We start from the raw sequence: 10,467 nt of genomic DNA on the forward strand, positions 1-10,467 counted from the left end.
GCAGGGTATTGAAGTGCAGAGGACTCTAATAAAGGAGGGTGAAGGGAAACAGCATGTTCTAGATAGAGATGCTGTTCAAAGACACTCAAGTGGTAAAAGGGGAAGAATTGTTTATGTTCCAGGATGTGGTTCCCTGGGCTTGGTTGGAGTGGGATGAGGTGGTGTGTAATGGAAAAGTAAGCAGTATATACTTGGTGGAAAGAGCATCTGGGTTTAAACCCTTGTTCAACCACTAATTTTTGTGTGGCTTTTAAGCTTTCTGAATTCCAGTTTCCATATCTATAAAATGGTTTTAATAACATCCACCTGTCTCATAAAGTTCATATACATAAACTTCCTGGCTTAACTTTTAAGCTGGTGAATTTCTATCTACCCCAAGAGCCATGGCTTGTATTTCTCATTTTTGTCAGATGGTTGACTTCCAAACTGCAAAGATATTCCACCAAAAATTATTTCTTAAAAATCTCATTTGCCTTAGAGGATTCTTGATAAAAGATTGGTTTCTGAAATACGAAGTTGAGCCAGATTTCAGCATGTAATGCAATAATATAATAAAATAGAAACAACATCAGTGTAAATTATGATTTGCTAGAATTTAAAGCTCCAGATCAAACTCTGGTTGCATTAGGGTTCGTTACCATTTTGGATAGAAAATCTAGAGTACAGAGTCTTAAAATCTATGGAATTCTAGAATGCTTGAGAAAGCACCTAGTTTAAATACTGATATAGGATTTAAATTAAATTCTTGACAAAAACATTATTGAAAATTAGGCCAAGAGTAATGATGTTTCAGAATGTGAACACTTGTGGTTTGGGGAGAGAACGTCCTTTGCTGAAAGATTTGTATAGTGACCCCAACTAACTTCTTAAATATAACTTCAATTTACTTGATATCAGGGACTGTGTGTGTGTTTTTTAATCCTCACAACAATGGGATAAGTAATAATGCCCTCATTTTACAGTTGAGGAAACTCAATAACGTCTCCAAGTTCATATATCTAAGTAATGATGGAGCTGAGAGCTTTAGTCCTGGTCTAAAAGCACATTTACAAAGGGGAGATGAAAAGACTTTTCTTCAGGACACTGGAACACAAAACCACCTTTGTATGACTCAATGAAGTTTCTTTCTCTGTCCCTCGTGGGTCCTCAGAGATGAGTCTGGACTTCCTTGGAAAGGGAAGGGAACTTACAGTAGACTCTTACGTCAACTTCTGTAGCAAAGTAAATGTTTATTATGTACAATGCAGTTCTTACTCTTTTAAAATCTATTTTAGGAACTTGATTGTTCACTTATTTATTTAATATATGTTGATTATCTGCTAATGCCAGGTCTTGGAGTAGGAGATGTGAATACTCTTTAAATCAGATATAGTCTCTGACTTCGAGGAGTTTGCAGTCTAATGTAGAATATGGACAATTAGTTACACAAGTAAGTACAATACAGTGGATGAGTATTATAATATGTATAATTATAGGAAGCTTACGGAGCAAACAAATGGGACCTCTGATGCAGTTTTGATGAATGGGGTTGTCTGAAGAAACAAGTTTAAGACTGTGACGTAGTGCCTTAGTCTTGGTGATGAGTAGGACTAAGACCAGTGGAGAGGAGAGAAGGCGGTACTGCTTTGCTAGTGTGGGGGAAAGCAAGTACAAGGTGGTAAGATGTAAGAGAATATGGCCCAACTGGGTTCCTGAAATTGTTGAGCATTGTATGGAAAATATGAGTGGAGTGAAGAGATAAAAGTAGGGACCAGATATGTAAGCAAGACCTGAGTCTTTAAGAAAATTCTCAGTCTCTTTGCTCTAGTAATGCTGGTTTGTTCAGCAAAGACATATTTTCATATGGAAAGACCCTGAGATGACTGGTTCAGGGCATCATCACTAGGACCCAATTATACTAGTGGTACCACTAAGACACTCAGAGTTCTGAGGAATTGCAAACATTCCTCTACTTTTAACTCAGGGTTGCCTTAGTAATTTTGCAACTTACCTAAGCACCTTTTTTCCCTATCCCATCTCCTTATCTCTTCCCTTCCTCTTCTCTGCATCCTGACATCATCCTTAGAGGTTGAGCTAATGAGTTCCATTTAACCTAGATGCTCACAATTTTTTCAGAATGGAGCATTCATTTATAAAGCAAAAGGACATCTTTGCAAATGTTGTTGATCTCTCCCAGTGTAACCTTGATGAAATTTGTCCTTAGACTCTCTTCATCAGAGGTAAGGTTGGACAAAGACAAAGAGACTAGAGGGGGCAGTAATTCTGGCTTTGTCCCACTTCTGTAAAGGTAACCCTATGAGTCATTGCATAGTAAGTAAAAGGGCTAAATTGGGTTAAGTAAAAAACAAACAAATGGCTAATTAGCCTGTTTGAGGAAATGCTGCTTCAAAATAGAGCAGATTGGAGTGAAAAGTTTAAATGAAGAGCAAAGCTGCACATAAATACAAGTGATATTTTGTCACCCTGTAGGAATGAATGGGACTATTGACCAGTAATCTGTTTATTTAAGTTCCAACCAGCACTTAACAAAGAGCATCCAGAGATCTTCACTATAGTCATGGGACCAAGTCCATCATCCAAGAAAGGGAAGAACTGAAGAAAGAGTCAAAACAAAGACAGGTATTTACTTTTTCCACCTTGCCAAGTAACTCTTCTTCTTCCATGAAACTCCTCACAAGAAAACCGAATGTCTTTCTAGTGCGTTAAACAATTTATGTCCCATCCCCACCTCTCCACCCCACTCCCACTTCAAATAGGTATTGTAGAATTAGGAACTTTTTGTAAATGTAAACAAAGTTGTATTCACATAATAAAGCAGAATGTGGTGGGGAAAACATGGACTTTGAAGTGAGATGAACTTGGGTTTGAATCTTTCCCCTGCTGATTAACCAAGAGACCTAGAGCAAGTCAACGCTATGCTGGCATTGCATCTGCTACTGCTAAAATTTAAGCCACCTTTCCCAAAACCAGTAGCAAAGTCTCAACTTGCACCTGGAATTTTTTCTCCCTTTGAGGAAATTAGTCTCAGCTCAACAATCCTTGAGGTTAAGAGAACCATAGACAAATGCTAAACACATATCACTGAATTTGACCTACAATATTGTTAATACTAAGATCATAAACATAAAATACCTACCCCCTGAAATTTTAGTCAATAAAACTAAGAGTTAGTTGAAAGATTTAAAACACGTTCTTGCCTTTTACAGATAAAAAACATTTCTCTGTACTTCGTTAATATGATAATTTAATCTCCTCCAGGGCTACAGAACATTTCAGTTCCATCTCCAAATTCAAATGTCTCCAGTTAACGATTCATAAAAATACTAAGAAAAGTTGGTCCATACTGCTAAAAGTGTTCTACCTTTTAAAGAAAAGACATTTTTCAAAGTCTTGACGAGTTAGAGAACAGAAACAGCTAAATGCTTTGGTTTTGAGCAATGTCAAGTCAGAGTAACTTAAATTTAAGGGTATGCATGGCTGTTGGACTCGGTCAACCCTGCCTTCAAACCTACCCCTCCACCACTTATTAACCAAACAACCATGGGAAGTTATTTTAACCTCATTGTCTCAGTTTCCTCATCTGTAAAATGAAGATAACTCTGATTCCACAGGATCACAGTGAGAGTTAAGTGAAGAAATACATGGAAAATGTCAAGAGTGGTGCCTGGCACATACGAAGTATTCAATAAATGTCAGTTTTTTCCCTCTAATATGTCTCTTAAGTTACACTTCACCTTGCCTGGAGTGGGAGAATTATATATATATATATTTTTTAATTTACCAATCAATAAGTAAAGATGTATTGACACAACACATCTCTTAAAGCTGTTTTTTTTCTTCTAATTATAGAGCTTTCTTTTTATGCCTAAAAATTTAATTCATGTTTATGTGTTTAAAAAAACACTGTTGATATACACAGGGGATTGAGTATTGTTTCCAATTCTATCTCCCAAATCAATGAAGATTTTGAGATGGAGTTTAAAGGATGGGATTGGAGGAAGAGGCTTGTTGTGGAAACAGACATTTATTATGGACTTGGGAGATCTAAGATCAGCCTGTCTTCAATATGAAAAAAATAATAATTAAGTGTAACTGTTTACTTGTAGTCATTTCTTTGTTATATTTTTGGAAAAAAAGTTTTAGAGATTGTTTACTCCAGTGTTTATAATAAAATATATATCTTCAAAATAACAATTATATGTTATTTGCCACTAGGATTCTTTCATGTGAAGTAAAGATCATAGGAAATGAAATCACATGGCAAAAAGAGAAGTTGCTATATTATAAATGACTGGACTTATGCGTGCATTTAATTTTGTCTTGAGGTAACCAAGACCCACACAAGCAGTTGAGTCAAGGGACAGGAAGTAAGAAAAAGGTTTTAAAAATGGTGAATCAAGGTTGTACAATTTTATAAAGTTATTCTTCCTCTTTTCTTAAAAGTTTATTACTTTGATCTTTTCTTATAGACAAGTGATATTCTTAAAAGCTGAGTTGAGATGAAACTCTTAGCAATTTGAAGAAAGTGGAAAAACAGATCTTATGTTGTAGTTTCACCATTCTCCTTTCATAAAACTTTGATTGTTTTGAAGTTTTTGTTTCAAAATGTGAGCTTCACCTTAATTAGTTCTTTTCCCCAGTTTGGCCTTAGGGATTATTGAAGTATTTAAGACACAATCTGATTGGAATCCAAAGTTCATGCCAGTAAATCACAGCAAGATCCTTTCTGACCCACCTCCTAGAGAAATAGAAATAAAAACAAAAATAAGCAAATGGGACCTAATGAAACTTCAAAGCTTCTGCACAGCAAAGGAAACCATAAACAAGACGAAAAGACAACCCTCAGAATGGGAGAAAATATTTGCAAATGAAGCAATTGACAAAGGATTAATCTCCAAAATAGACAAGCAGCTCATGCAGCTCAATATCAAAAAAACAAACAACCCAATCCAAAAATGGGCAGAAGACCTAAATAGACATTTCTCCAAAGAAGATATACAGATTGCCAACAAACACATGAAAGAATGCTCAACATCATTAATCATTAGAGAAATGCAAATCAAAACTACAGTGAGGTATCACCTCACACCAGTCAGAATGGCCATCATCAAAAACTCTACAAAGAACAAATGCTGGAGAGGGTGTGGAGAAAAGGGAACTCTCTTGCACTGTTGGTGGGAATGTAAATTGATACAGCCACTATGGAGAACAGTAAAGAGGTTCCTTAAAAAACTAAAAATAGAATTACCATACGACCCAGCAATCCCACTACTGGGAATATACCCTGAGAAAACCATAATTCAAAAAGAGTCATTTACCACAATGTTCATTGCAGCTCTATTTACAATAGCCAGGACATGGAAGCAACCTAAGTGTCCATCGACAGATGAATGGATAAAGAAGATGTGGCATATATATACAATGGAATATTACTCAGCCTAAAAAGAAACAAAATTGAGTTATTTGTAGTGAGGTGGATGGACGTAGAGTCTGTCCTACAGAGTGAAGTAAGTCAGAAAGAGAAAAACAAATACCGTACGCTAATGCATATATATGGAACCTAAAAAAAAAAAAAAGTGTTCTGAAGAACCTAGGGGCAGGACAGGAATAAAGACGTAGACAGAAAGAATGGACTTGAGGACACGGGGAGGGGGAAAGGTAAGCTGGGACGAAGTGAGAGAGTGGCATGGACATATATACACTACCAAATGTAAAATAGATAGCTAGTGGGAAGCAGCTGCATAGCACAGGGAGATCAGCTCAGTGCTTTGTGACCACCTAGAGGGGTGGGATAGGGAGGGTGGGAGGGAGACACAAGAGGGAGGGGCTATGGGGATATATGTATACATATAGCTGATTCACTTTTTTATACAGCAGAAACTAACACACCATTGTAAAGGAATTATACTCCAATGAAAAAAAAAGTCCATGTCAGATTCTGTTAAAATGAGCTCAACCCATATGTGCAGTTGTTGATGTAAGTCTTACCTGACTGGAAATTCCTCAAGGTCAGAGACCATGTTTGCCTTCTTTACACCGTGTGCCAGCTTCTAGCCCAGTGTCTGAGACAAACAGGTGCTCGATAAACATTTCTCAAATGAAAGTAAAACTTCCCCAGTTCTCAGAAGTTTTCCCACCAAAAGCATTATCAGCAAAAAGAAGTAAAAATGTTTGTCTTTGTCTATTTTTGTTCTCCCTCAGGGACAATTGTTTTATTTTCATGAACCCAGAAGGATCCAGTATGGAAACTACAGTTTTATGGAAACTATGGAAACTACAGCTCGCATTTAGCGATGGATAGATAAAATAGTAACCAGTTCAGTCAGGCAGCAATTTCCTCGTTTGGTGAATAAACCAAACCAAGCAGCTTTCTAGGCTGCTCCCAGGCTGGGGTAAGAGGTACAACATAGCAGGCAGGGAGAGGGGTGGAGAGCAGTGTGTTGGGACTATCGGTGACTAGCATCCACTGATGGAGGAGGTCTCTGCTGCCTCCTTCTTCCCATCAGCTGTGTTTCACAGACCACGGAGAGCCCAGAAGACCACACAGACAGTCTCTCCAGAGGCCAGCGAGTGAACTTGAATGGTGACCCACAGAGTTAGTCTAATTAACCTTAAACGTGCTAAGACTAAACAGATTCACTTCCCTTGTGAATAAAAATAAGACTAACTTTTCTTTAATCATACGTACAACAGTTATTGCCATCCAATGGAGAAAGTGACCAACTTTTCCTGTGCATTGTTCCTACCACATAATCAGTCCCTAATAACCCGCAGTGGTTCTTAACCTTTTTCATTTTAACCACTTAATCCTTTGAAAATATAATGAAAGTTCTGTGCCCTCTCCTTACCCCTAAATCCACCTAAGCCTAAATGTACAAAGTTGTGCATCGAGTTTCAGAAATTCACTGACCTCTGTTAAAAACTCTTAAGGAGTAAAATCAATAAAGGGTATATTGGAAGTAGAACACTTGAGAAGAATGAGTGCATTCTGAGTTTACTGTCTTTAAGTCAACTGAAAGAGAAATGATATTTTCTGCCTGCTGCCTGTGGTCCCTGCATACGTCCAGGACAGAGGCTTCAGGAAAAAATTCTTGACGTTCTCAAAAGAGAAGGTGGAGATGGATAAGGACAAGAGTGAGAAAGTGGAAGAGAATCTTCAGATTCAATGAGTTCAAGATATGAATGACCTTTAGTTTTCTTGTTGCCCGTAAGAGGAAAGCCCAAATCCATCCAAAAAGATGAAAAGTGAGTACTGCTTTCAACTGATGCCATCTCCTTAGCTAGTCTGCTAAAAGGCAGTGCCAGTGGCATAAGGCGACTAAGATAGAGGGTGAAAGTTTATTCCTTTCATAATTCCCTTCAGCTCGCCAAATAGATATATAATTCAAGAAAAATCTATATGATGTTTTCACATAAAAAGAAAACAAAATCAGAAAATAATTCAGCTTGTGTATGGGTTTAGAGATGTGAGCCAGTCTCTCAGAATTCCCCAAATTTATGCAAAATAAGGGTATAAAACTTCTTTATCCATCTCTCCTTAATCTGGTGCTCTGTATTATTTGATTTCCAGATTTGAGATGCTTTTGCCTCGAGGCAGTTTATCTTCTCATCTAACATAATTTACTATTTGCCACATCTAGGGTGTTCTTTTTCTTGATTATATCATTGTTACTCATCAAAATTAAATCCTTCTTCGTGATCCCTAAACCAGGAAGGAGGAAATCACCACCCACAGAATCCAGTGGAGTTTTAAACAAAGGAAAATCTGTCCACTCCAGACCTGTTGGATGAACTTTTCATGTACTTCCCTTTCCCCAACTGGTGGGGGGGGGGGTGTGAATCTGGAAAACACCACTGGCATTGTCCTCTACAAAGTTGGAGATAAAAGCAAAATGGGCAGCAGAGAGTAGAAATAGCTAAAAATAACACACCCAGCCAGAAAAGCAGGACCTTGAAAACACACACTAAAGAGACCCAAAGAAAAATGAAACAGGTATTGGAGAGCCAAGGTTAATGGGGAGAATTAAAATGGCACATTTCTCTTCTGAGCTTGACTTACTTAGGCATCAGCAATGAGTGAAGAGATACCTCCCTCAAGAATAATTGTACTAACAGGACCTTATAACTTAGTACATCGTATGTTTTATTTTTTGTAATAGTCACAGTGACCCTATATTTTTGTATTATTTATTCCCATTTAACAGATGAGGAAACAGACTCAAAGAGATTAAGCAATTTGCAGATGGTCAGCCAGCAAGTAGGAGAGAGAATTAGGATTTGAATCTAAACAAGAAGTCCAGAGATTCTATGCCACCTCAAGGAAGTTTCTCTCCTGTGTCTGTGAGTCTCACACACTTGGTTTTGAGCACATTTCCCTTCTTTCCCGCACCCTCTCCTGCCTGAGAGGATTTAGAAGCCTGGAGAAGAGGAATTTGATTCAGTGAGGGAGAGGGGGACACCTTAATCCAATAGAAGAACTACTTCCTCCTCCTGTCAAAGCCTAGGGCTTTCATTTGTAAAATCAGGGAATTTGCCTATATGGTCCCTACTGTCTGATGCTTTATTCTGAGAAGCACAGTGTATGTGTAATAGGTGGAGAACTGTCCCTGGGAAACCCGACCACTTGTGCCAGGAGAGGACACTCGCCCAAACCTGAGATTTCACAAAACTTCAAGAGAATGTGCACTTGCCCTTAAATGTAGTTAACTAAAAAGTGTCACTTGCATGGTTCTCATCAAGGAGAAGAGCCTTAATTTTGATGGGTTTAATGAAGAAAGAGTCTAGAATTGGAGGTCACGGGAATGGTATGTTTACCATCAGACTCTTATTCCCCCCACCTTCCAAGAATGAGAGGAAGTGCTTCCTGTGCACTCCTTTCTTCTGACACCATTTCCTCTTACTTGGTTTCTTCATGACTCTTAGATCATTTGCAGCTGCTGACCCTTTACTGTGAAACAAGGAATACGGTTGGAGTTGGAAAATTTTTTTGAAAGAACTAAAGCCCATCTGATTTGTTGGAAAGCAAAAACATCAAATTTAATGACTATTACTTGAAAATATATGGAAAGAGAATTCATTTTCCCATTATTCATCCATTTAACAAATATTTACAGAATACCTTCTACATTTCAAACACTTTTCTAGTTGCTGGGGAAATGTTAGTGGATAACGTGAATAGAAATGGCTACCCTTAGTTTTAGTTGTATAAATGTTATGAGGAAAAGAGTAGGGCAGGGTGATCAGGCTGTCAGGTGGGTGAGGGGATGAGCAGATTACAGCACCTGGGAGTCCAGGGAAGCCTCCCTGAGAGGTTGAGTTTGAACTAAGAACTGAAAGGCACAGGAATTGGCTAAATGGCTATGAGGGAGGATATTCCAGGCAAAGGGCCAGCTAGAGGTAACAGTTTGAGTTGGGAGCTTGGTTGTATACTTGAGGAATAGTAAAGGAGGCCAGCGTGGCTGGTGCAGGGAAAGGAAATAATGAATAGGAAAGGAGGACAAAGAGTAAGGGGCTATATCAGATGGGCTTTGTAGGTCATTATGAGGATTTCAGCTTTCATTCTGCATGGAGATCCATTGGAGGGTCTGCAGTAAATCAGTGACATGATCTGACTCTCTAGCTGCTGGGTGGAGATGGGGCAGGGTGCGGGCACTGCAGGGGAACAGTTTGTAGGGAAGGCAGATGACCAGTTAGAGGTTACTGTGGAAAGCCACAGTGATAATTGTTTATACCAGGCCAGAGTGGTAATAGCAGGGGTGGTAACTAGTGGTCAGATCCTGGATATTTTAAAGGCAACACAAAATCCTGAGAGATTGGGTATGAGATGTGAGAAAAAGAAAAGTCGTTGATGATGAAGATTTCAAATGTAAGCTGTTGGAAGGATGGAGTCTCCACAAGCTTAGACACTTGAGGCAGCATCTAAACTACTGTTGCCAAATTATTTAGGTATGGTGCAATTCTTGCTTAATAGGAGTCTTCCAACTGCATCCTGAATAGAGTTCCTTGATTACAACCATATCTGCCTGAAGTGGTGGCTATAGCTGGTAGTGCAAAGAAGACTGAGGCAGGAAGGAAGTGGAAGTGAGGGATAGATTAAAATGTATTGTGTTCCAGTCACTGTACTAGGTTCCTTTTTAAAAAAATAAAAATTATATATGTTTAAAGTGTACAGCATGATGATTTGATATACACACACATAGTAAAGTGATGACTAAGCCAAGCTAATGAACATATCATGGCTACCATTTTTTTGTGTGATGAGCACATTTGAAATCTACTCTCTTAGCAAATTTCCAGTATTCCATACAGTGTTATGAACTATAGTCACCATGCTGTACATTAGATCTCTAGACTCATCCATACTACATAACTGCAACTTTGTACCCTTTAACCAACATCTCCTCATTTCCCCCACCCTCCCAACCCTGGTAACTACTGTTCTATTCTCTGCTTCTATGTATTTAACTT

The sequence above is a fragment of the Delphinus delphis genome, chromosome 5 (genome assembly GCF_949987515.2).
Source record: "Delphinus delphis chromosome 5, mDelDel1.2, whole genome shotgun sequence".
NCBI classification, from domain to species: Eukaryota; Metazoa; Chordata; class Mammalia; order Artiodactyla; family Delphinidae; genus Delphinus; species Delphinus delphis.